The sequence below is a fragment of the Syngnathus leptorhynchus genome, chromosome 18 (assembly GCF_054491065.1).
Source record: "Syngnathus leptorhynchus isolate UIUO chromosome 18, UIUO_Slep, whole genome shotgun sequence".
Taxonomy (NCBI): Eukaryota; Metazoa; Chordata; class Actinopteri; order Syngnathiformes; family Syngnathidae; genus Syngnathus; species Syngnathus leptorhynchus.
The window spans coordinates 6,129,504-6,157,387 of record NC_141212.1 but is presented as its reverse complement, the minus strand read 5'-3'; the positions used below and the strand labels follow the sequence as shown (position 1 = coordinate 6,157,387).

Sequence of the window (27,884 nt, the reverse complement as noted above, 5' to 3'; positions counted from 1 at the left end):
CACAAGACACGTAGTCATCAGAGGGGGAAATATTTCATAGTTAATTAAGATGATGGGATGGTGGGCTTTGTCATCATCATCATGGGGGATCTCTGGAAGAGAACAAACATGGTGATATTGAACATGCGCTCAATTTCTTCGCCTGCAAGCGTAATTAAGACATCATTGTGGAGCGGAGCACCTCTTGGTTGGATATTCTCTCTTCTTCTCGAACGGCGTATGCATAGCCATTGTATTCCTTTGTTCAGACAAATTGAGCAGGTCTCACCTTAACAAACTTTTCTGACAGTTTCGGCAACAACTTCCGCCTTCTTCAGAGAGTGTCACACTCTCCCTCGTAGTAACAACAGCTGAAAAAGAAGTGTCACACACACCATCGTGTGACACTCTGTTAGACGAGGATGTTTACTTTTTGGGGGTTAAAAAAAAAAAGAATACACTATGGTGTATTTAAAACAGTGTGAGCTAATCCAATATTGGTTTACTATATTAGCATAAAAGTAAAAGACCGGATCCTGGATCATGAAAATTTGGATTATTTCAGAATACGTGTTACACGATTGCAAATGAATATGAATAAAAAAATAAAAATAAATAAATAAATAAATAAATAAATAAATCATGATTTTTTCAATCTGGATGATTTGAACCAATATTAAACCTTTAGATTCTAATTGCTGGTCACAATTGCTTTTGAAATTGCATTCGAAATAAACAGTCATTTTTTTATGTCAACTCATTCACTGCCATTGACGGCCATAGACGTCATAGATCAATTTCTGAGAATAAATGAGTCCGACGGTCATCTTGGTAGAAACAGCGATGCAATAATTATTATTTACCTCTAGCTACAATTAACTGGTTAAGGGCTGGCTCGCAATCTTGCCACAGTTGGCAACACACAATAGTAACAGGAAAACCCATTTCATTCTGGAGAAGAAAAAAAGCTCAAGTGCAAAACATATGCTGTAGAACAACTGTGATTGATTTGATCTCCCACATAGTTACACTCGAGTCATACACGCAAGTGGCTGTTAGTCAGAATCGGGGTCAGCGAGATGAACGAGAAGATGAGAAATACATAGCTCCCCGGGATGTCATTTTAAAGAGGATCCTTGGCATATTGATTTTTTTTTACTTGGCTCCAGGCTCTTCTCTTACATAATGAGAAAGAATTCAATGTCCCTTTAGATTTCCGTTAATGCCTTCATCGGATCTGATTATTTATTTCCTACCTCTTGAGTGGCCTGGAGGAACTTATTAGTGTGTGATCAACTATCTCAAGAAAAGTTGCCCTGACCCCTTTTACATTATTTCTGCATTAAAAAGGCGCTGGCATTTCTAAACTTTTATATGTCCCATAATGTAATTATAATTGACTTTATTTTTGCAGAGTGGGAGGAAAATAAATGGCAGGTTGATTACACCCATTCAACATGCGGCATGTAATGATGAAGCAGGGTAACCTCAAACAATAAAAGGCGGAGCAAATACATTCCTCATTTGCTTCATTTTAATGCCAGCTGTATTTTCTTCCCCAGATAATGATAATGATGTGACTATTGTTATTATTTTATTTTTTTCAGGGGGTGGAGTGGGTAAGAGGCAAACTTTGAACAAATAACTTTCAAAGCACAGTCACTTCTGGTAAACAAGGCAGACTCATACAGCTTAAAATGGAAACCTTGCATGATATTAGCCAATGATGTGTGGCAAAAAAAAAATTAGCCCAACCAATTAGAGGGAAATAACTGTGTAATGATCAGATGTGAGCTGACTTTGGATCATTTCATACGGTGCCATTGTTAGTCGAGTTTGAGACTATTGGCCGGAACTCATGTTATGCTTCATTTCAAGTCGCTGTAAGCATATAATTATAAAAAAAAAAAAAAAAAAAGCACTGCTGATTATTAATAATTTGGGAACTTGTGTCAAATGTAAAATCAGGATTTATATTTGGATTTGTTGGCAGCTAGTTGCAGAGTCATGTGACTATATTTCAATTTTGACTGCCCTTTGAAGAAATGTAATGTGATTCAATAAAACTGTCAATAAAAAAAGTTATGCTGTCTTTTTTCTTCCTCCATCCTTATTGGGTTGCTCATGCAGCTGAGAAGAGCGCGATTATGTAACTCTGTCACCCAAGAAATGTTGACATTTTATTTCCTCCCAGACAAAGAGCCAGTGATGGGTGATGAGTTTGCCGCTGCTGAGGGATTTGACAGATTATGGGGGAATAATAAAGCAATTTCAGCCTGTCAGAGAAGTCTGAACGAGAAGGAAAATCATATTTTAGGATGATAGAAATCTGTAATTTGATACAGTGGTTCAATCATTTTAGAGCTTTTTTTTTTGTGATTTTGATGTCTAGGATTCTTATTAACAGATGCTCTGTCTTTCCGGTTATTTTGATGATATTAGTAGGTGTTTATTAACAATAATAACTGGCAGGAAGACAAACCGCTTTGATTATTCTTATATGGGTGGTCAAATATGATGCTTGGTCATGCAGGTCAACCTGTTTCAAGAGAGTGGGCTAGGGAGGGTACAACGGATCGGAACATTAACCCTAATCACAGTAACGCTAATCAAAGCTATCGCTAATCACAGCTATAGTCAAATGAACATGAATTTCCTTTGTCAGGTGTTCCTTTCTTCTTGTTCCGAACTAATTACAGACTGTGAGACTTAGACAACCAACATTGCTTGCAAAATATTGGTTATTTTTCATATTCCTATTGCACATGGATTTGGGGATTTTGAAAATAACAGCAGAGTTTTTAATGAAGTATGTTTGTTGTAGGACACATCAGCCATCATGGTCCTTCCTCACTTTTTTCAATGTTAGTAAGGGATGTCGTGCTACCATCAAGTGCCTTGAAAGCTTTTTATTGTGTTTGTACCTTGACATCCCATCCATCATTGCCTGTCATATCAAAAAGTTCCGCTTTATTTTGCTCAACAATCTACATCAGGTTTTTGTTTTTTTACAACCACTTAAACTGAGCAAATTACCTGCTGAGTGATGACAGCAACCTCGCATGATTAAAAAAAAAAAAAAAAAAAAGCAGGTCTTTATCATGGTAATTTTACCTTTCAAAAACAGTAACTTTACACCTTTGCTCTTCAAGTGCTTTCAATTATTTTGACAAGCTGCATAAAAGTGCATAATCAACTGCAGGTTGACATTTAAAACAAGGAGAAAATGCTTTGGGTTCTAAATTTGGTGGCGGTGCAAACATTTAGTCGTGATAAAAATGAGGAATGCCAGAAATGGCAGGATGCATACATTGTCATGATGATGCTCACATCATCCCAAAAAATGTTTCCATTTAAAAACTCCATTAAATACATTTAAACAAACTTAATGCATTAAAAAAACAAACACAACAAGATTGCTCTAATAATAACAACCTGAGCGAATGAAACAGTGTCCTGATTTCTCTGCGATGCAGATCGAGTACCTTCTCAAAAGATTGGAGGACATACGGGACCGAGAGCAGTTTAATCAAAATTGCCCACTGAGTAATAGCGGCGTACACACTCGCACAAATTCTTTCAGCAGCATCGCAACATGTAGTACAAGGCGGTGCGTTACCAATTCCCTCTGTTGGGAGTAAGGGAGGCTGCGTTCACTCAGCCATCCATTGGAAACTCATTATTACACTACTAAGTGATGGATCATTTCCAAATGATCACATACACCGCAACAATTAAGCCACCAGCAATGCAATTACAGCTCAGCAATAGCGATGGTACGCTGATGTATTGCCAGGCTCTAAACTTCAAACCTGGGGACGGATTATACTTATTAAACTAAATCTTTATTGGACTTATAAAGGCCAATTTGAAGCCATATCAGGGAATAGATCAGCAGAGTGGGCGGTTATCATGCCAAAGGGTCGTACTGGCTGCCAAAACTTTATATTTACTGAATTTCTTTTGTTCATCTAATTAAAGTGGTAATGTGTTATTGATTTGATTGGGTAGAAAGAGTTTGATCAAATAAAGGATCTTGCATGTTCCAAATTTTGGCTTAATTTTAGCCTTTGTTTTTGTTTGGTAATTTTTCATGTTGCATGGTCCAAATTTCGCCTTTTGTTAATTTTTTCGCTTTAATTTAGCATTTAAATGAAAAGCTTCCTTCAAAATTTGACCGCAATCTGTCTCAGGAGGTTGTTTGTAGTTTATGTAAAGGTAAACCCTAATTCCTTAATTATTTTGGATTGGCAGTGTTTCTTTCCTTGTCTGCCTGAATTGTCTTCCCACATATACAGCACAACAACAACTGTGTCATCTTCGCCGTCAGAAGCTCTGCCAACATGGCACGCTGACGGCAAAAGTACATGATGTCTACCACAGGGCTGGGTTGGAAAAACAAGTGTTGACATTTGGACTCACTTCAAATGTGCAGCAGAGTGAAAAATGGGTGAGCTGAATTGCTGGGAAGGAAGCACTATTTCAACAAAATAGCTGCGAAAGAAAAGATTAAACCAAAAAGACACAACCTAAGTACTTGTGGGAAAAGTAACTAACTTAAATTATGTAACTGACTAAAAATTGTGTTGATGTGAGTATATTTGCTACCCTGTGACTGACTTGCAATCAGTTCAGAGTTCATCCCGCCTTTCCCTCGGCAGAGCTCTGTATTTTCTTTGGGCTCTTGTGGCAGTGGAATGATTTGTATAAATATAGTTTTGACGATGAGTATTCTGATCCTCGACGTCAAACTCAAGTGCGCACTTGTGTCATGAGCATCATCTCCAGAAGAATGGAATTTCAAAACATTCTTCGTATTGAATAGTGAATTGATCTTTATTTGTGTTGTCCTCCAACCTGAATCTGCTTCATAATCTCTTCACTTAAAATAACTTATTTTTAAGTATGTAAACTCAAAATCAAGTCTGCTCTAGCTGAATGAGTCAGATCCACCCATATCTCCAACGAGAATCCATCTAGTAGTTTCCAGCCCCTGAAATAGCTGAATGTGCCCATCTTTTCAACCAATGAATCACATAGTTTCCATTTCTTTGTATTATCTGGAGTAAAATAGGCTCGCCAATTGTAAAGTGAAATATTGTGTGAGGCATGGAGCCTTGAGGAGAACAAATTTTGGATATCAGGACCAACAGCTTCTCTGTGTGTATACTGAGGAATGATGACAAGCAAGGGCTTAAGTAAACCAGCAAGCAATATTCAAGGGTGGATATTCATGGCAGACATCTCACTCGATAAGTATAAATAATGTTATTATGACAGTGAGACTTTTTTTTTTTTTCCAAAACGTTTGGGTCTTCTGTTTTGCTTTGATGTTTTGCTCTTGCTGCTATCACCAGCAAGAACAGAAAAAAAAAACTATGTTGTTTTATTTTCAGCAGGGGGATTCAAAAGTTCCAAATAAGGACACATTTTAATTGGATCACTTGAGCCATTAAATGGAAATTTAGCCTTTGACATTTTGGAAAAGGGTCTTAATGGAAGCCTGCTTGATTTTTTTAGGCCATGTGCTAACATGCGTATTGTTGAATATAATAAGTGTGGGTTTTATGATATGGAGTGTGTGTGTGTGTGTGTGTGTGTGTGTGTGTGTGTGTGTGTGTGTGTGTGTGTGTGTGTGTGTGTGTGTGTAAGTTGGGTGCAGGGGTCAAGATGAATTGGCATGGCACACTTAATTTAGACTCAATCAGCAGGCGCCGAGCGTAAAGTGGAGTGAGAAATATGACAGTGTCGTTTTCTTGAATTCAACTTGTTCATCAGCAGTTCCAGCTCATTTAACTGAAATAAGACAGCAATTCAAATGTCTTTTTTATTACGTATTGATTCATATGGAATGTCTCATTTTCGCCTGTCTTTTGCTAATCCCTTTTTTTAAAAAAATATTTTTAAATGTGTTCCATTTGTTTTTCTTTGGCATTTAGACAGAAGTCATTATGTTAAATTTGCTTCATCTCATCACATTTCTCATTCAATTGTTATTCTTTTGCCGAGCATTATCTGCCAACTATCTTCTCCATGACAGCAAAGACCTCAAAATGCTCCTCTGTCGTGTCCTGCGCCCTTTCTTCTGCCTTCCAGTATACAGTCACATGCTCTCCTTAAATAGAATAAGGAACTCATAGTGAATGCAACCATACTTGTTGGCAGGATTTTCTCAGCATCAGCATTTGGATGCACAGTACACTTGGCATAGATATGGTCTTGGGGATAGAAGTAATGAGGAGGACGGGGTGTCTCACCTCGAGAACTTTATATATGCAGTCATGCCATGGCCGAGTATTTCAGGTTTCAAAAGAGAGAAAGCAGAATATATGATATATATACATGGAACAGTGTTGTATTTTATATTTGTTGTATTTATTTTTTTCCGTGTGGGGGAGGGGGTCCTGTCGGGAGTCATTTTTGTAGTTTCATTTTCTCCAGGATTGTTATACAGATGCAAGTGATAAATAAAAACAAAGACAGATATATATCATATTTGGTGTGTTTTTTTTTATCAGTATGATGTGTTTAAGGCAGGGTCCATAGGGATTGGGACAGCCGCGGGGTTATAATCTACGCCTTGAACACCACTTAATCTTGTTTGCCTCTTATTAAAGCATAATCACGGTCAGTCACTTATCAGCCAATCACATGTCTCGATCTGCTTACCGCCAAAACATTCCTCCACTCACGCATGACTTTACATCGTGACAGATTGATTTGTTGCCGATCCCGTCTTCAAATTTTAGATTTTTTTTGTTAGCCAATACATTTTCCAGCAACTGAGTGGGTTTGGTGAGTACTCGTCTCTTACGGAACTTTCTGTCAAGATTTGTCCTTGACTTACCTCATTCATCATTTTCTAGAGTGGATATAAAAAGTTTACACACCCCTGTTCAAATTCCCTAAAGACATTTCCGAACATGTTTTAGGAGATTCAGTTAATGTCTGATAAAACCAAAGTTTACTTTTCAGCCATAATTCTTAAATAAATTTTTGGCTGGAACAAGTTCTTCTTCCAATTGCTATTTTTATATACTGTATTTGTATCTGTTTCTTCTGGTGTCTTAGTAAAATGCATAACAGAACAATGCGATGCACTTCCATGAGGCAATTAGTGAAATTGTAATACTTGGCAAATGCATTATAATTTATTATCCTGATAAGAGTTTATGTTTATGTGTATACACTCTCTTATGCCAGATGGCGGACATGACTGACATTAACTAAACTGGCATTAACAACCCCACTAATCCTATTTCTTGGAAAAACACCTCATTGTATTCATAAAATGATTTGGAACACAACAATAAAGCATGGTGGCTGCAATTGTATGTTTTGTTTTTACTAATTCTGCATTTTATGAGAATTGAAATACATTGGGCCTATTTGCCATCAAGCTATTTTTCTACATGTGCTGAAAAAAGCCGACTACCCTCAGAACCGAATCTAGCTTGAGACACAATATTTGTCTCCTGGTACAGCTGCCGTGTGCTTTGGGTTTAGGGAAAACCGGGAAAAAAAAGGAGTGTGTGGTGGAATGATGGAACGATACACATAATGCTAGCTGTTGGTGTAGTCGTACAATGGATCCTGTGAATCTTTTGATTTCCCATAGGAAATCATAGCAGTCAACGGTCGAGTGGTGGTACACAACTGCACAACTTATGTGGAGCTAACATAAGATCGATTCCTATTACATGACTGTAGTTGTGAATGCGAGTGTAACTGGATCTCGGTCACTATGATTGACTAGCAACCAGTCCAGGGTGTTGTCCCCTTAAAACCACATTAGGTTCCAGCATAAGTGGTTGAAAATTGATTTTAAAAAAAGTCATTAAAAAATGGATACAAAACCATTTAGGGCTTTTGTTTCTGACAGAAGAGCGGATAATATGCCGACTAGGAGATAGCTCCTCCCACCTTCATGAGATATGGTATCTATAGTATATGCAAGGAAAGGAAGTGTTCATAGAGTCTGGACAAAGCAGGCTCGAGGGGAAAAGAGGTCCCTAAAGTACTGAGCGAGTCGGTGTTGTAAGCCAGTCGTGGAACAACTGGAAAGGCACCGAGTAAAAAAAAAAAAAGTTTTTACAAGGGTCAACTCTGGAGGAACTTTTGTCATAGTTGTGGCCCACATCCTCGCTCAGACAAAAGTAAACAGTACGTTCTGGCCACCAAGATTACCTATACAAAATAGCAAAAAGGTGCATCCCAGATAAAAAATTCAGTGACTCTGTACTTGGCATGCAAGAGATGTCAACAACATCTCTACATCCCTGGAGTGATCAGCTCATTGAAATATTCAACAGAAACCTGGCAAAACAACTTGTGATTCTCACAGCAGAACATAGCAACATCATCTTATGGGCCTACAGGCCGGCTGTGCTGGATTTTAATTCATGCATACCTGCCTTGCTCATATCTGGCCGAAAGATGCCATCACTACTGGAAATAGTTTTTGGCAGAAACCAGATACAATGGCAGTGCCAAAGGCACCAAAATTCTCAGAGGCTCCAGGACAAAATTGAGTTTCACCAACAGCAAAAAAACAAAACAAAAACAATAATATATACATATTATGTATAATATATATGATTATTGGGGAATTTTCTACAGAACTCAATGGAGGGGGTGAGAGAGAACATTTGACATTATGCAATCACATTCGAGAGACGGTGCACACACAGTCCTGGAATTAGTCTCCGATTTATTTATTCATTTCCTTCAAAGAAGCAATTTAACGCATGACATAATCCATCTTTGTGATGTCGCTGCTGTGCCTTCTGCACTAGATGACACGAGCTGCATATTTGGGCCTCAGATAAACACTCACACCCCGAAATACTGGATCATTGTGGAGTGAGGGGGTGTTTTGCCGATGCTAAACCTTGCAATCTCTCTTTTAATCTGTAGCTGTATAATGGGCATTTTATAGACACACATTTTATACGTACATGACCCATTGTGTGTGGAAAAATATAGCTGCCTTTGAATCTCTTTGGATGAGATTTTCCTGTGTGGGTGCTCAACCAGCACTGATCCGCTGGCCTCGGTAATGCCAGACGGACAAATCGGGCAGCCAAAATCTGGAGTGTTTGGAGGCAGGTCCTGCTGTCTTTGGGTCTGCGAGTTGACTGGGAATGGGCCAAGAGGAGAATTAATTTGGGAGGAGATAAACTTGTGGTGCACAGGGAGTGGAAGGAGAGTCTGGGTTCACGTAGATTGTAACGTACTGGCGAGCCAAACATCTGCAGGGTGTTTCAGGAATAAAAGCACAAATCTGTACACAAAATTCCCTTCGCAGATCAGTGACAGAAATCCTGTTCTTGGAAATAGGCTTATGCCAGTTTGATAAGAAAAATACTAATTCCAGTCAACGTGAAATATTTGCTACATTTGTCATTATAATCACGAGGGAAATTATAATAAGCCACAACTTCTTTCCCAGCTTCAACCCCTGCGGCTTAAACAATGACGTTATTTACTGGCCTTTCCCAATCCTCTGCCAAAAAAATTGTGCAATTTATATTTACATGCTGACTTTGACTATCCCCTCCGAATATACCATACAGGTAACCTGATGGACACTGAGGAATAATTCACTGACAATGCAGGCCATGTGAGCTACTTGTAATGGTCTTGAGCATCGTAAAGAAAAAATAGAGCCAGTATTCTTTGCCAATAACTATCACAGCTATAATTATTTACACTAATAGCTGACAGAGCGCTTCTTTGATCAATTTTTTTTTCCCTCAGTCTCTGCTTAGCCACAGTGCTTGCTCTCGATTATTGAAATCAATTTGTTTGTTACCGGCGCGCTGGTTAGCACGTCCGCCTCACAGTTAGGAGGGTGCCGGTTCGATTCCACCTCCGACCCTCCCTGTGTGGAGTTTGAATGTTCTCGCCGAACCCGCGTGGGTTTCCTCCGGGCACTCCGGTTTCCTCCCACATCCCCCAAAAAATGCTTGGTAGGTTGATTGAGCACTCCAAATTGTCCCTAGGTGCGAGTGCGGATGGTTGTTCGTCTCTGTGTGCCCTGCGATTGGCTGGCAACCGGTTCAGGGTGTCCCCCGCCTACTGCCCGATGACTGCTGGGATAGGCTCCAGCACGCCCGCGACCCTCGTGGGGACAAAGCGGTAAGGCATTGGGGCAATTAATCTGGCCTTAGAACTGACCTTTCAAATCAATGTATAAACCTATGCCAACAATAGCCTACTCCATGGAAAAAAAAAAAAAAGGAAAAAAAAAAAAACAAACTCTTAACTTTGGTCTAAACATTCTGCTTGTTAATGGCTAAATTAAATGTTTGTGCTTTTCAAGCTCCCTGGGCCTGCTCGTCTGCTAAAGCCTATATCAAGTCACCGTTCCGCTGCTTGAATGACCCAATTACAGTGAGAGAGTGTCTTGTGAATTACCTCCAGCATCTTCAGGGAGGACAGAACCAGTTTTTAAAGCGTGTGGGTTTGGCGAGAAGCCTCTGTACTTTTGAGACTCATTATTTTCTCCCTGATGGTCTCATTTTTACTACTTTACTCAACAGGAACATGCTTTATAGGCATCATTGCTCTTCATTAGTCACATTTATTTTTTTATTTTTATGGGGAATTGAAAATGTATGTTTTCTACAAGTTAAATATAATAAAAATAGCCTTTGATTTATTATTTCTTGACCGAGTCATCAATAAGTTGATGAAACTTGTTTGATGTGTAGCGCAATTAAGAGTTGTTAAGCACATCATTTCAAAACAATCCAAAACATCAAACAGTTATATTTTCCCAAGCCTTGGTGATGGGTATTTTTGGTAAAATGATTTGATGTAATAATAGCGATGACATCAATGCACTAATTATGCTATTCGTTTTCCATTTGACGTTCATTTGTTTCTGGCTTAATTCAACCTCAAACACCAGTCGGAATGCGGGTCAATGAACAGAGACTATTAATAACGTTGACTCTTTTCTTCCTGCCCTAAGGAAAGTAAAAGTAAACGCTTTGCAGTTTTGGAACAGCTTGTCTTTAATTAAATCTTTGATGAATAGGCAGGTTGTTCACTGTTGCAGACTTTTATGAAAACCTTCACAGTACAGCCTTATTTTCCCTGTAGAATAGTAAACTCAGCTGTGTAATGTAAGCAACAGGAAAGTTCCCCCCCCCTCATCTTCCTCTGCAGCAAATTTATAATAGGACAGAGCCTCCCACGTTTTGAACAACTTTTAAAACCATTGGGGTTGAAGACATTCATAATTCTGCACAAAGTAACTAAACTAATATTGTAAAGCTGAGCTGTTCTTTGTTTTTGTTTTAATGAAGTGTCCAACTGTGACCAAACAATACTTTAAAGAACATTTCAACTAACCCATCAGAGGTGTAATGATGTCATTTTGCACAGCTTGAATCAAAACATGAAGTGATATCAAACAAGCTTTATTCCTTTACAGAAAGTGAATAAATTAATATTTAACATTTTATTATAATAAAGTTTGCTTTCCTATGTGTCATCTATTTTTGAAAACCGCTCCACTTATTGAGTCGAGCAAATTCGGGCAACATGACCACAACTAGATGCCCACAATTTCTCCACATTTTTTGGTTTTGTCTGATAGTGTTTTCGATTCTACCTGTTATCAGATTTAGGCTGGCACCTTCCATAATGTTATTAATCTTGTTGGTGTGGAAACAAGATGATGCTTGCTCACTGGTGTGTCTTGTCAAAACCCCAATTTCAAGCTCCAGTATGAAAAACATCCCCATAAACTGGCTCGTATAATGATCGTCTTCAGCTTACTGTGTATTAAATTAACTGTTTGGAGGTCAGACAAAATGTCTACAATGAAAAATTAAGAGCAATTTCTATTTCATTGGTTGACAAAATGTTACATTTTCTTTCTTGGCAAATTGGAGCCATTTTGTACGTCATCTTGTATCCAACAAATGGAATATGTGGGCTTGGACATAACTTGACCCCACATAGGCTTCTTCAAGAACTATCATTCAAATCTCCTTAGATGGAATACCATAGTTGCCAGAAATAGACTTTATGCACAGAAATGTGAAAAGGGTCTTGCTCACAATGTTTGTATTCTAGCGGTGCTAGAGAGGGGGCCATGAGGGCACTGCCCCCCCCCCCCCATGAAATATCTGTATTTTACAATTTTTCCTGGAATTTATTTAAACATCTCCACATCTCCCTCAAATGGAACATCTTTATCTGAATTTTCTTTAGAATTTTGGGTGGTTTCCATGTCACTGTTCAGTCATTTTTTGTGACTCCACAAACATTAGAACCTACAATATTTACAAATTACAGCATTTACCAATTCACCGCATGGTGAACGGACATAATCCTGTTTTGTGGAGACGTCTGACACTGACGTAACACGCGAGGTGGTGAAGTGTGGAATACTCAGGTGGCACGACTTCTCTAATTTTTCTATTTCTGTTTTACTCTCCCTGCCTTTGTTCAGCACCGCTGGTTGCAGTTCGCCAAGCTGACAGTTTCTGCAATGAATACTTTAAGAGGATCCTCCGTGGTGCATGATGGATTGGGTCTGCAGAAAATGCTTAACATTCTGCGCTGAACCCAAAGGCGTAGAACCTAGTAAAGGACCCCCCCCCCTACACACAGTGTATTCCTGAGTTGTTGTACTCTGGATTGTGTCACTTCCATGCCGTTGGCTAAAGTTTTCCTTTTAATATTCTCTTCCTTTTTCAAGTTATTTCTTTTGCAGTAAGCAACTGCTGACAAAGGAAATGTTCTGTTCATTTCCCTAAAGACAATCTTTCTCTTGCGGGAAAAGCAAATCTCCTGTGGGATTGGAAGAATCGACAAGCAATCAGCTGACTCAGGTGAGTTAATCTCGTTCAGTGTAGTTACTCAACTGTGCTGCAGTTAATATTAGTTGGAAAGCATTTGAGGAGCGAAAAAAAATTCTTATTCTTTTTTTCGTATGTCATCCGTGATATTGCGTCAGTCTGGGGAGTCATTAGTCGACAAAAAATACATCACGCCTTTTCATCAGTTTGATGTAAACCCTGAGAGAAATATCCTTTGGAAAAAATACATCAAGTGACCAGACCACAAGCTATAAAATTTTGTATGGACTTGACATCTGAAATATTCTGCGGACCAACAGTGAGAGCCCACCATCCAAAAATGAGCCTCACAGGAGTAGGCAGATTGGATACAGCATGAGCGGAGGAATTAGCAATTCACAGCAACCCCAAGCCCTCGAGTCATGTTTGTTTCTTGATACAAGAGTGCCTGGAAATGCTTCTGTCAAAATACATGTTCGCTTCTTTGTCATACTGTGCACTGACTGTTTCTTACAGCCCATCGCAGCTGCAGAAGCATTTCGTTTAGGTACAGAGAAATCTCAACACGTCGACTCGAGATACACAAATTTCTGAAAACATCGAGTTTAAAGATAGCGAGATGCTAACAAGACATCATTTCCACATGTTTGGATTTCAAATTCTCTTGGCTTTACCCACTAAAATATTTCACTGATCGGTAAGCATGCAGAAGATAGGTGAACATTTTTTTTTTTTTTTTTTTAAATCAATGATGTAATTAAATAGTAATTTAAAGATAAAGATCATGCCAAATATTGATTTGATGCATAATTCATTAACAGATAGGATATATGTGTAACAAACTGTGAAACTAATGAAAATAAAAATAGTGGTAATTTATTTTTGGATTTTACTGTCACCATCATGGAACCTTTTTTTTTTTTACACATGCAAGTCATGTTTTAAATAATATTTACAAAGCGGCCATATTCTTATGCTGTCTGGACAGCCCTACTTCAACTATGTGAACCACTATACACACCTACAATTGCAATGACATCATTGATGATGTAGACGATCCATCACTGCCATGGCAACAACAGAGACACCATTGTCAATATTGAAGGTGTCCAGGAAGAGACACCATATCATAAAACTCTGCAATCAGAAATTCATTGTTGCCATGGCAATCTATGTGATGATTTTCTTCTCAAAATTTGACAAACCATCAACATGGAAAAGTTGAGTGGTACATTTTTTTCAACACTTGTAAATTGGATTCATAAGCCTTGCCAACTCGCTAATGTATTCCAGAATTAAACGCTATGCTAGTTTGTGTTGATTTGAAGGTAAAGGCTTGTCAAGAATATTTTTGTCAGTATTTTAACAGCTGCTTTAGCTGCAGCTTCTGCAGACATCAAAAATCCTTTCTCGGCTTTTTTTTACTGATGTCTTTCATAGCTTTTCTCTCCTCTAAACCACCGAGGATTCCTTCAATCAGACAATGAAGGAGAACCACATCTTTAAAGTCCAGACCTGATGGGATTTTGTCTCTATAAAATCTTGCTGGACTGGGCTTAGGCCCTGGTAACTTCCCTTTCACTTTTTTACTTAGACTGCGAGTCTTGCTAATCCCCAAATATATTAAATAAAGCAGAAAGCATGCTTTATTTTGAGAACAACAATAAGATCAAAATCCACGGATAGCCAAGGGAGTGTAGTTTTTGGCTGAATTCCGTCATAACTCAATGACGTGTTTCTTTCTGAAGCTCAACCAGCCACACAGCTGTGTGGTTTGATAAAATACTTGGCAGAACCCTGAATTTGACCTTTTCCAAGAGTACTTACCACAACAGCTCTATGAATAATCCACCACTCGTCACTAGGCAACCTCTTCTGATGAGATCCAATGTCTGCCCATTGAGTTTTACTCCGACATTGAAGTGCAGGAAGACGTGGGTGTGATTGTGCATGTATGTGTTTATGCGGGGCATGTGTGTGTGTGTGTGTGTGTGTGTGTGTGTGTATACGTGTGTGTGCGTGTGTGTGTGAGCGAGAGAGACAACAGCTTTGTTTCAGTTTTGGTCAAGGGCCTTGCATGTGTCTGCGTAAGCTTGAAATAAATTTATATTGTGTCCTTATGTAAACTATGATTGAACTAGTATCTTTTTATATAAACAACCTTATATGATCTTTCCCTCTTTTGTGCTTCTCTCAATGGATCATAATGCTGGTTTGGTATTGAAGTTTAAGCACGGTATGCACAAAATATTGATATTTGCGTGAAATGGGTTGGTATGTTTTTCTCATTTTGTGTGCTTAAGGTTATATTTCCATCTTTATTTTGTTTGTAAAATACAGAAGAAGCTTTACAGTATGTGCTAGAATTTACGGGGATACAGATCAATAACCCTTTGTAATCTTTGGTTTAAACAATTGCAAGCTTATGCAGGGGGCTAGAGAAAGAATGAGGTCGCTGCAGTATTTCTCCAGCGTGGGATGGGCCGTGGCATATAGACACGACACAAAATGCGAGTGATGAACTGCGCTTGACTCTGCTAGCCATGAGTGTGACATGTCCTGCTAAGGAATCGTTTGTCTTGCAGGGCGGAAACGCACTAACTCAAAGGTGTGTGGTAATGAATCCGCTCTAAGGCTCAGATGTATTTTACAACTGTTCAAGAAAACATCAGTACGGCGCTTATACGGAGTGGTAGGAATTGAAAATTCTTATAAGGAAAATGAATTAATATTGTATTAAAAAAATTCATTAATTCAGGGCAATCGGGAGGTGAAGAGGATAAATCGAGTGGAAGTCATAAATAGTTGTAAAGAGAAGCAGAGGTCGAGATGCTACTTTAAGAACCCGACATTGTGTTTAGATGTAGAAATTGAAAAAAAAAAAAAAATCAGTTCTGTGTTTCTTTGGATACATTTATTTCCACCCAATTTATCTCAGTGATCTGATGCAAATTTCTGCCTCTACTAGTTTTTGGTTTTCTCCTCTGGTGCAGAAATACTAAAATATTCTCCAAGATGAACACTTCTTCAGTAGAATGATTAATCAGTGAGCCGCAACTTCCTTTTGGCACTTCACCTTGCTCAATGACTTGCTGACCTACATTGCCAAAGTCAAGATATACAATCTCAGACTCGTACATTTGTGTTGCTTCGCAACTAGTGCTACTGTTAACGTTTTAGAGAATCTGTGTACTTCATGTGAAAAATGGTCCTGCCTTCAGCTTTTTTGCCTCTCGTTCTGGGGAGACGCTCTTGAAGGGCACTGGCTTACAGGAAGGGGTGACAGTCAATTTGTGGTGTAGCTGGCACAATCATCGGCCTACATAAATCATATCAGCACAACCTGGCCCCAAGGCACCCACTGAGGTGACACTTCCGTGGCTCGACTCCAAAACGCTACCTGCCAATCAAGCGAGACTGACAGATAGCAGAGAGCAGTTACTCATAACAGTCACTCAGGCAAGCCGGCATCTGGGGTCTATTTCAAGCGTAATGATTTACAAATGACATGCACAAACCTTTAATCGGACCAATGGATGATTGGTCTAACAATGACCAGAGCCAATCATAATGAAATCCATGAGGTTGAGATAAAATTCAGCAGTTCATTAGAAACTACTACACAAAAATGTAAACTATTCTTTTCATGACATAAATACTAATATTAGTACTGATACGCTCACATCAATGTCCCTACTATGACTTTTGAGGTTGGTCCATCTTTTAGATTTCTGTAATTTCGGGACTATAAACCGCACCTAAGTACAAGTTGCACCAGCTAAAATTCAGGATAAATCATGTTTTGTTCATATATAAACCGCGCTGGACTGTAAGCCACAGGTGTTTTAATATTTCATTTCCATATATAAGAGAATATGCACAAATCATACAATATCATAAAAATCTGGAAGAATTCATAGATAAGACGCACTGGAATGTAAGATACAGGGTACAAAGCTTGTGAAAAAAAGTAGTGGTTTATAGTCTGGAAAATACGGTACCTCTCACAAAAAACAAAGCACATTGAGATTTGAAGTATGATGGTGCTTTGCGCTTTTGAGGCCCATGTTCCCCAAATTCCAAAGCGTAAAACCTCAGGGGTGTTTGACTCACTGTTCCACTGTATGCATTTGTTCTACAAAATGTATACAAGGACCAGAGAGAAATATCGTGGTCCGTCATGTCTGATTTATGGTGCCGCCAAGTGTGTTGTTGTCAAGAGCACAGTTGAAATGAATACAATGCATTATTTATTGTCAAGCAAGGAATGCCTCCACCAAGAAGTGTAAATTAGGATGTTGCATAAATTGGAATAACTTTCTGCTTTTTAAATGGTACATACATGCTACATGGTTATGCTAAATAACAGTCAGCAGAACTATTATGCCAATCCATGTGCCACTTAAAGCAATTGCTGTTTTTGTTTTTTTTGTTTTTTTACATTCGACAAATTGCTATTTTCTCCATTGCTGTGTCAATGTGTATTTTTGGATTAAAAAAAAAACAAAAAAAACTAAGATGGCCAAGCTGGTAAACAACCTGCATGCTCAGCTCTGTTCATGGCAGTTGTTGAAAATGAGAAAAGTACAACAATGCTAGAAGCAATTTGCATAATATCAGGCTGTAATGTGCTAAAGGAACCCCAAAGTCAATTATATCATGTATGTTGCTGAATGTGTATCAATAAAAGTATGTATGGAAAAAGAATCTTGGATTTTCCAGTGTATTATATGAAATATTATTTCCTCCTACTGATAAAGCCTTTTGTCAACCTTATGTTGCATATGTACATAATGGGTATTATAGTTATCCTACTTTAAATAGTAATAAATGTTTTCCTACACTTCTATCAAATATCATTGTTGGTAAAAAAAAAAAAAAAAAAGAAAAAAAAAAGGGGGTTCACAGAAAATGATTAGTGCCGCTCTTTCCAGACATCTGCCAAAGAATAAACACAATTAGCATGGCAAATATTGGCACGACAAAGGCTGTTTGGACATTTTGGATGAATATCAGCTGGTGACCTTGTGAATAAACAAGAGGGTGGTCTGCTAGCTCTCATTATAAATATCAAGTCATCTCTCTTTCAATTTCATCATACCATCTCACTCCTGTGGGTAAGAAATGAGAAGCAGCATGGAGTTAATACCGATTCATTATTTCTATAATTGAATATTTCTCATGTCAGACGAAGATGTGAAAATACTATTACAAGTGCTCTTTTTCTTACTCGAACTCATTTTCTGAATAAAAGTGAGACTTCAATAGTATCTTTCAATTTAATCTGGGTTTGAATCTCAATTCAATTTTTAACTCACTGATAGCTTTGTTCATTGTTAAAATGAGTAGTTGCTTTAGAATAAGATTAGAGAGTTATTGTTTCTTAAAGAAGCACTTTCTTTAAAAATTAGTGATCCATTTTGATGTGTCCTCAAAACATTCTCTCGACCAGCCATGTTGTATTTTCACCACCACTTCTATTGCATAATTGACAGTGGACAAATGATAGCCCCATCAGAATCCATTCATCAGAAAATAATAAACTAGACCAGACAACAGACTTCACTAATATGGAAATCTTTGATTTATGTGCCTGTACTCAGCGAATTAATATGATTACAGTCATTAAATTTGCACGATAATGACTTATGGAAATGTCAGCTCATGAATGCTTCAGCAGACTGCCAGTTAAAGATCATTTATAATCAGCTGCTCGGTGTGAAGCTAGGACACATTTATAGCACCGCACATAACCGTATCAGATGGCTAATATTTGGCATGCAGCACTGAAGTGACAGACGCTCGATTATATTGACATTAATATTGACATGAATAATTTTACAACAAAACCTTGAGCTTGAAAAACATGGCCGGTGTAATTAAACTGGACACACACAGCAGATTCAAACCGTGAACCTCAGAATTGAGACACATGATAACCACTTGTACACCATGCCGCATAATGTAAAATGATCAAATTCATGTGCACAGAAACTTTATTTTCCGTGGCTTTGAATGTTTCATGTGTATTGAGTACTTCTACATAACGGCATCGGTGCTCAGCGTTGGGAAATAAAAGCTTTGCATGGAACCAAGCATGCGCAATAATAGACAAGCTCCATCATGGAAAAACATAATCAGTTTTAACATAAAAGTGTATCTTGCCATGGTGTCACTCTGTATACGAAAACAACTTCATTAGTTTTGGAGATTAGGAGATTGCATTGGGGGTACAATGTGTTTTATTACAATAGAAGCCAGATGACAGTCCTATTTCCTTTGAGACTTTTTTTGTTCAGCGTCCTTCATTATATTAAACCAAATCAATTATCTGGAAGGCACAACGCTGTAATAGGAAGCTGGGTGTTGTTTTTTTTTTTTTTTTTTTTTTTTTTTTTTAAACAGACGGGGCTCACTCTTCAAATGCAAACATGCAGCCGGAGATTGCAATGATGAGGGCATTGAAATTCTCGTAATTGAGACATACAACATTATGATTGCACGCTGATTGAGTATAATTAGCCATGGCTCTTAGATTTTTTTTTTCCTGCACACTCCCTTTTAATTAAACTACTTTTTTCTTAGTCTGAGTGGATTAACATTATGCAATAATTTCTGCTAAGTGATTAGCAGGGTCAGACACAAGAAAGATTATCAAAAAAATGTCCAGAGCATGCAGCTGTTGCCAAGACTTCACAAATAAATCTCATTGTTAATATTTTTATTTCATGCTGAACTAGCCCAAGCAAACAAAGCTGTTCTTCCCAAATAATTTTCAACGCTACATTTTAATGTTAGTCCTAGATCATCAGTAAGATTAACTGTCAAATACAATTAATTATTATTATTTCTGCCATGTGGAACAGATATTCCAAACTTTTTAAATTACTGAACGTCAATCCATTCTAGTGACTCAATACTGTTCCCCGAATGCAGCATGCCTGCAGCGTATAGTATATTAAAGCCACTCTCTTCTTGTGTCTCTGTGGGTGTGAGGTCTTGTCCTTGCAGAGCAGAGTGCACTCCATCCCTGACAAGAGCTCTGCCTTTATCACCTGATGCTGTGAGAGCCAAATGAGGGTTTGGCCATGTTCGGTCATTTATCATCTGCGATCAGCAAGCAGCCACAAGGGCCAAGAAGACCTTGGATGCATGCACACGCTTTCCCTCTTTCCATTTGTTTTTGGGTTTTTTCATTCTATCTGGACAGCTTTAGTGATGCAGGCCTCTTACATTCTCTCCTGGGATAACAACTATCAACATATGGGTGTTATTCATGTTCTCACTTTATATATCTCCCTACTTGAAAAACGACGATGATGAGGGATGTTGCAAATATTAGCATGTAATCATCTGGGTTGTTTTATTTTTGTATTCTGGCTTCTACTCCGCCTTACAATCCTGAGACATGGTTGCACTTGATAATAAATTGCAAAATTAGCATAGAACATAAGGCTGACAGACTCAATTTGAAAATTTAATTGATTTAGTACCTGCATTAGCGTTTAATAACTATGAGATGACAGAGAGAAATTTAGAGGATGCTAAACAGTAATTAACGCACCTCCAGAGGGCAGCATTTGTTTTGCACAGCCGGAAGAACTTTTTTTTTTGTTTTTTCCTCAAATGTTTTGAAAATGATGATAGTGTTTGCCTCATAAAGTCCATCCAACTGTTATTGCAACAAAGAGTTTTGTTTGGATTCAGGCTTAGATCTCATGTTTTGTTTGCTTTACTTTGGACTTTGTGAAGTCAGTTGTGGCAAGATAAGCAGCTCTGAAAAATAAAAGATGGCTGGACTGTGAAATATTCAGGATCAGTAAATGAAAAGGGTAGAAGCTAGAAAAGTTATGAATAAATATTCTTAATGATCAGGTTATCTGAGTTGTTGTTGTTGTTGTTGTGCACTTTCTGCTTTGTATCTTGAGCACTGTGCGCACAAATGCTTCCTTATTACCTTTCCCCCCCCCAATTTCCGGAGACAACAGGAGCAATTACACTTGCTGGGTTCTATTTAGGGAACCTGGTGGGGGAAGAAAAAGGAATAAAAAAAGAGAGCTAAAATCAACAGCTGTTTGAACATGGATAGTATTCCCGTTACTTGGGGAAACAAGCTGAAAAGAGTGAGGGGGGGAAAAAAATAAAAAGTGTGTGTGTTGCCTGGAAATCATTATTCACACTTGGAGCCAAACAGGATAACTTCACTCACACATTTACTAAATAATTAATTTTCTCAGCTTTCAGGGTTTTCATCTCTACCCAAACACGGTTTTATATTTCTTTGTTTTCTCGGTTAAGCATAATAATGCAAAACCTTGGTGGAATTTTGTGCACTAGTACAGTAATTGCTAATCTGGTTAACTTTGATTTTAGTAGAAAGTGTATTTCAATACACACAAATATATTTTGCTTTTATTTTTCTGACCTCGTGCCTAAAAATGCAATTTTATTGTGAAAGGAGGACAATAGGCGGCTTGTAAGTATAGACAGCCCCTTAGTGATGATGAATGAGAATACAAATTAAAGTACCGCGTCTTTAAATTGTAGTTTAGAAGTAAACAACCTCGTCATGTATTCACTTTCCGAGAGTCACTTCACCGTGTTAAGATGAGTTTTGTGCACAACTTGATAGAATCTCCCCTGTCATGGCGAGGAATCCTATACAATAGGCCTGCTGTGACACGAGACAAGTCCTTGTCATCGCTTGTACAGCGGCGACAACATGGAGACTGGCTGAGGGCTCGGTCCCACAGAGACAAGTTACTCACGGTCTCTCTGCGGAAGAGTGGGGGAGGGAGGGCGGGGGTTGACCTTCTCAAGTTCTCTGTACACAATCAGACACACGAGCATGTAAATTGAAGTTTTTACTTGCCATGTAGCACTTTGAGATTCCTCCGAATATAAAGTGCGTTATAAATATAATTTATTATTATTATTATTATTAGAAGTGCATCCCTCCACATGCTCATGGAATGCAAGATTCACTTGTTCTGAAATGAAATAATTGTCTGCTCATTTTAGAACATGGTGAATGAAAAAAAATATGTCTGTCTGAAAAAAGAATTCTTAAATTCTTAGAATTTCTATTTTGCTGGTTTCCTTCTTCATGAAGTAAATTGCTTTGACTCATTCTAAAATTTCATTCAAATCAACTTATTTAAAACTGAAAAAGTTTCAATTCATAACATGTTGATTAGTAAATATGAATTAGTGTAAGCAGGTCAGATTTGTGAACCGTTAAATATGCACAAGTAAACAAACTACTATTTTTGTAACTTCCTGCCATCCTAAAAATGAGCTACTATTTGCAAACCTGCTAATCATCTTTATCAGCAAAACTGTCGTATAGGCTCATATACCCAAAAATATTAAAATAATACCAATATTATACATGACTATCTACTACGAATGTTATACTGCCTGTGTAGGTTGTTTTTTTCCCCCTCTTTTACACAGTTGTGATTAAAGGCGGAATCTTTATATGACAATGATAATTGTGCCAATCAGCAATAAAAAAATAAATAAAGCCATACACTCCCAAAGCTATTAGCCTTGTAGCCAGTGATGAATAAGAGAGTTTAATAATAAAACTTTTATAGACTTTTTTTTGTCTGTTTCGCATATAGCATTTGTCCATAGGACATCACAGTATAATATTTGCTCTTATTAGAAAGAGCATGATATGTCAAGTTAAAAGGCCAAGAACTTTCCTACATTTCTTACCAAATTAAACTTCAAAGAAAGTTATTGAGTCAATATCCTACTCGCTTATTATTAATGTAAAAGGCAAAATTCGACTATTTCATCAGTGGCTCGAACAGAAAGCAGTGACGTTCATTAGTGCTACGTTATGACAAATGTTGGCGCAGATACTAAAAATGAATACTTTGCCTGATCTTTAGGATCAATACTTAATTACGCCGGCTGTTTCGAGTTTGGTGGATTATTGCTTGGTAAGGAAAGGATCACCCTCAGGTTTATTAAGGGAAACGGTGGCGGTGATCATTAAGCGTGCGTCGCTACGCCACAGTTGACGGTAACAAAGTGTCTTGAAGCAGCTTTAATGATATTAGAGACAGAGAAATGGGTGGAAATGAACTGATTGAATTTCTTAGGTGGACTATTAATGTAACAGGGCAAAACATTTAATCTTGATTTATAACCAGGGATTCAATTTAAAGTCCATTTGATGATGAAATAGAGCCAAGATGTGTTTAGCCCTCTCAATTCAGAATTGTTCACGTTGGTTGAGACACTCAACTTCAACCCCGATGGATGCTAATTGCATTTTATCTATCTGCTAGATTACACAGTCTGTATAAAAAATGAAAATAAGTAAATATACAGCAATTGTATCAAGATTCAAAAAGAAAAAAATACATGATAGAAGCCAACGCAAAGCCTCTGTGTTACAAGTCAATGTGACCAATGCATCTTTAAAAACACCCTCTTTTTTTTTTCCTGACCTAATCAATGAGCTATATTAAGTTTGAAGGTCAACATTATCATAAATTATTCTCCTGCACCGTTGAGCATACACTAGGGATGAGCAAATATAAATGCTTCAGCGTTTCCAGCCTTTGAGCTGTTGCCTTTCTTTTGAGTCTGGGCCAATTTCAAAGATGGTTCCAAAAGTTTCATATCTAACTGTGTGTGTATGTGTGTGTGTGTGTGTGTGTGGTAGTAACTTGGTTAATGGGATGGTTTCCTAACCTTTCATTTCGAGTGTCGCAGTCCAGTTTGCATGAGGGTTGATGCCACTTGGCCTACGTTAGCATCCAATTAGGAGTAAATCACCGTGCAACGACAAACTACAACACAGATTATCCTTTCGATCAACTTGCCCTAACCTTTCATGTCCTCTGTCCTCAAGGACTTGGGCAGATGTTATTAAGACATCATTTAGCACAATGTAGCAAACAAAGGTGCCCCAGAATGCAAACATCATGTGATAATGAGCTCATAAGATTGCTTTAGAGTAGATAAACATCCAGTAAATATCAATGGCTGTCATAAGTGTTTCTGCGTGGAGCTTATTTATCGGGACACATCACCGTTTAAAAAAATGATGGGTGTGTCATCCGATTTTGAAACAATAGCGATGTCTTATGCCTTTTTCGGCATTATGGCCCTCAACCATAGATAAGAGACTGACATGCGAACTTTTATCAGCAGTCGTAGAATTTTAATGGGGTTGAAATTTGAACTGTTTTTGAATTGAACCAGGTTTACTGAAGGGCACAATTTGAACTTTTTCTGCCCTCAATATTTCCCATTGGGAGAAAAAATAAATAAATTTGGAAACCAAACAAATCCAAGCCCAAAAAGCTCGTGTAGTGTAACAACTTTGGTTTACTTTCTCGGGTATCTGTCTTCGTGTAACTATGTGACTAAATTTGTATGCGATAAAGCACATCTTTTAAACGTGTTTGTTAATCTGTGTGCCCTTGCAGCTATTTGTTGGCAGGCGCAGATATTCATCAGTGTTGAGGAACGATTTAAGGCATAGCTGTGGAAAAAAAATGTGTGGTGTGGGGGGAAAAAAAAAAAAAAAAAACTTAGATAACTGCTGTGCAGCTTTGCATGCTGACAAGTTAAATTTAAATTTATCGCCCAACATAAACAGACTTAAAGTGGAGTAGCTGTGCTAGTTTTACCTCACTGGGCATTCCTGGAGAAACACTCGGGAGCAGTCAGCTCCGATTGAGTCAATAGATTTCGAGCAACTACCGTTATGCTTGTCAGCTTCACTTGATTGCGTGACATATTTCTTCAGTGTCTCTTGGCTCATCTACAGTTGTCACTTGTCCAGATGTGGCTATGGCCCCGGCAAATTTACTTAGTACTCTATGCATGCCTTCGTTTTTCCCAACCTGGGCTCTGGCCATTGCTGTCACTATCAATGTCTCCACTGACCTTAGCGGCTCTTTCTGTCTGGCTCTGGTATTGCCACATTAGATATTTTCACTTTTTACAATGCCTTCTCCCTCCCTCTGGAGTTTCTGACCCCTCATTGTTCCTTTTGTACTCCACTACAATCCAATCTTTTTTCATTCCATTATTCTGTTTCCGCCTTTCTTCCACATCCTTAATTCCCCTCTGAATTTTTGCAGTGCTCTAAATCTGAACAACCCGCATTGCCGTATCAAATATACACAGACATTTGTGACCTTATAGTAGAGTTTGTTTTTTTTTTTTTTTTTTTTTTTAAAAAGGGAAACAAAAAAACCACAGGGTGGACATAAGTGATGTTTTAAGTAAATACTGTCATGAAATTCATATAAATTCTCTCTGCGGTGGGGCTGATGCAATTCAATAAAGTAATTTTAAATAAATTTGTTGTAATCAGCAATCTGTCATGCATGCTAAGAGGAATAGCAACATTTGAACACAGACTATTGACGAACATGAGCACCACGACTGTTTTCACATTTGCTACGGTATGAATACGGAACGATGTTTGAAGTTTTAAAGTTAACACTAGTAAACTACGCAGGAGCTGTTGATAGAAGTTTTCATTACGGTGTTAAAGCAGCGCTTTGTCATTGATATGGCCCGTCAGACGTCCCCCGGGATCCCCTTCGGCTTGGGCCGTAGGCAGTTGCGTGCTTTGCCTGTCTAGTTGAGAAGCTTCTGCGTAGAATCAAGCCTCTTTTCCTCGGATTCTTTACTAAGATGGAAGATATATATGGGAAACAAAGCCAGTGGTATAAGTGATGTCACATAGCACAGTGAAGCAAATTAATGCTTGAAATACACTCAGGTGAATCCAGGTAAAATCCGTTATCCCTCTCTGATCTTATTAAATCCATGTCAATCACTTGGGAGAAGCCAGATATTAAATAGAAGAGGAAGGATTTAAAATCTTTTGAAGGATTGTGCTAAACGGGACTTTATAATGGAGAATACAAAATAAAGCTGGGACATACAAAACAACCAATTTGGTCACCATTGAGAAGGAAAAGTGTGATTTCAAAATATTACTTCTTGTAGGCATTCATGGGGTCATTGTAGGGTCACCATGAAATAACCTTTATCAACTATTTACTGTCATAAAATGTTTCTAATTTACATTTGAGTTAGGTTACATTCACTTCTTCTTCCAGTGGTTTGTTACTTTTCAAAAACTACATAAAAACCTTTGTTGAGTTCCCCAAGAACGTTAGATAAATATGCAGTTTATTTATGTTTTGTCAAAATTGTGCCCTTCACAATTATGCAAGCTCTGTGTAGCACATTTATCAAGTGTAAGCAGTATCCTCTTGCGTGCTAAATGCACAAAAAACATTCTGCAACTGAGAAAAGGATAAGTGATGCCACCATGTTATTTCTTTAGAATGCAATTAAACACAATCTGGTATAGAGCACATTTATCTCTCTATGTCCAACAGTTATTTTTTTTCTCCTCTGATGTAGTCACACACACACCGTAAATAATTGTGCATTCATTTCTTCCTCTCTTTTTTTTTTACGTATTGAAGGTGGACTTAATTTCACAGTATTATTATGTTATCCACGATTCAGGCTTGTGGTATGTCCTTTGCCTTGGGTGGCTTAATTTTCAAGGAGGTGTAATATATTTAGAAAAAAAAAAAACCTATTTGGTGTGCCAGGGCTATGAGTGGACAGAAAATAAGACAATGGCAGCACATGATGGAAGAAGGTAATCTATAATTTCTGGAATATAATTTGTAATCGATAAATACAAGCCACTTTATAAGTACAACCCACCCACTGGTCCACACTACTCGATCTAACCTACGAGCTGTCAAACTCTTGTAAGGAATAGTGAGCTCGGGTGGTTGGCCTCTGGGGAACTGGTGATGTACCAGAAGACAACCACATCAGATGGTATTCCCAGTATAGGAATACAATCATACGGTGAGGAGTGGAGAGTTGAGCTTCATCCTTGGAATACTGATGTAGTTTGCATTGGCTCAGGGAACCTGGAGGCCAGGGGATGCATTCTTAAAGCAGTGAAGTTGAAGCAATTGCAGTAATACGGCCATGGCTTGTTTTAAGAAAAAAAATAATTAAAGTGAAAAATTCTGGATGTTTATATAGAGTAGGATTTTCAATATAAATATTTGAAATATTTGGTTATTTTACAGCAATAAAAGACTAATGAAGAAATGAACTAAAAAAAACCTATAAATAGATTTTTGCATTACTTACTCTGCAAATTTCTGTCTCTCCACGATTATGTTATTGGAATAGTTAATGCTATGTATAAAGTAGTTGAAGCTTTGCAAGGCATTTTGGATGTCTTAAAGTATTATCCCGACCTAATAGCTGCCTTAGAACATGAATCATGCATGCTAATTTGTGCTTTATAAAACCATGTACCATATAGTTAATCCCACGTACACAGCATTGGAAATCCTCCACAAAGGGGTTCTCATCATCAAAATGGTTGCCTTTAATTTGAGGTTTCCCTCTCGAGACTACTTTGTCGGTATTTCCGGCTAACATGAATGTGGAATAGCAAGTACATGCCCTTGATCAAGTGAGTCCATACCACAATTATTGTCAGATATATTGAAATTGATGGCTACTCTCTGGCATGTCATTTAGATTGATAATAGATTTTATACTCTTCCAACCAATTATGTCACTAGTCATCAGGTCTACACTCTCAATATGAAAACAGCTCAAATCACTTCAACTACATTTGGAGTGTCTCTTTATGCTTTGCTGAAATATTAATTGAGAACTGAGTGATTGAGGGCATGCTTGTCTCGAAGAATAAAAGCAAAAATGATGGCAAACATGTCATGTTTTTGCATTTGGGTTCACATCTACAATAGCCAAATGTCTCTGTCGCACTCCTAAAATAATAAACTTAACTTCTACAGAAATATGCAATTTATTATTTATATTTTGCCTTCATACTTTGTTCATATTTTAAAAGTCATACGTATTTATAAAAAGACTCACCTTCTTTAGAAGAATGTTCTTGTGGACATTCTTAGGAAGACCATTCTTGGTGTGTTCACCTGGCCGTAGTCAGCGTTCTTCAAATTGAGAACCAGCAAGTGCTCACCTGTGTCCTCTATGAGTTAGCCACACCCACCTCATTGGTCATAC

General features: G+C 37.9%; 1 long non-coding RNA gene across 1 annotated transcript; it reads right to left on the bottom strand.

Moving 5' to 3' along the window:
- Positions 1-27,871, bottom strand: LOC147042620 (uncharacterized). Its single transcript, XR_015068916.1, has 3 exons — positions 27,735-27,871; positions 182-350; positions 1-92 (listed from the first exon to the last, which is right to left on the bottom strand). It is a non-coding gene; the product is annotated as an uncharacterized LOC147042620 (long non-coding RNA).
- Positions 27,872-27,884: the final 13 nt, after the last annotated feature.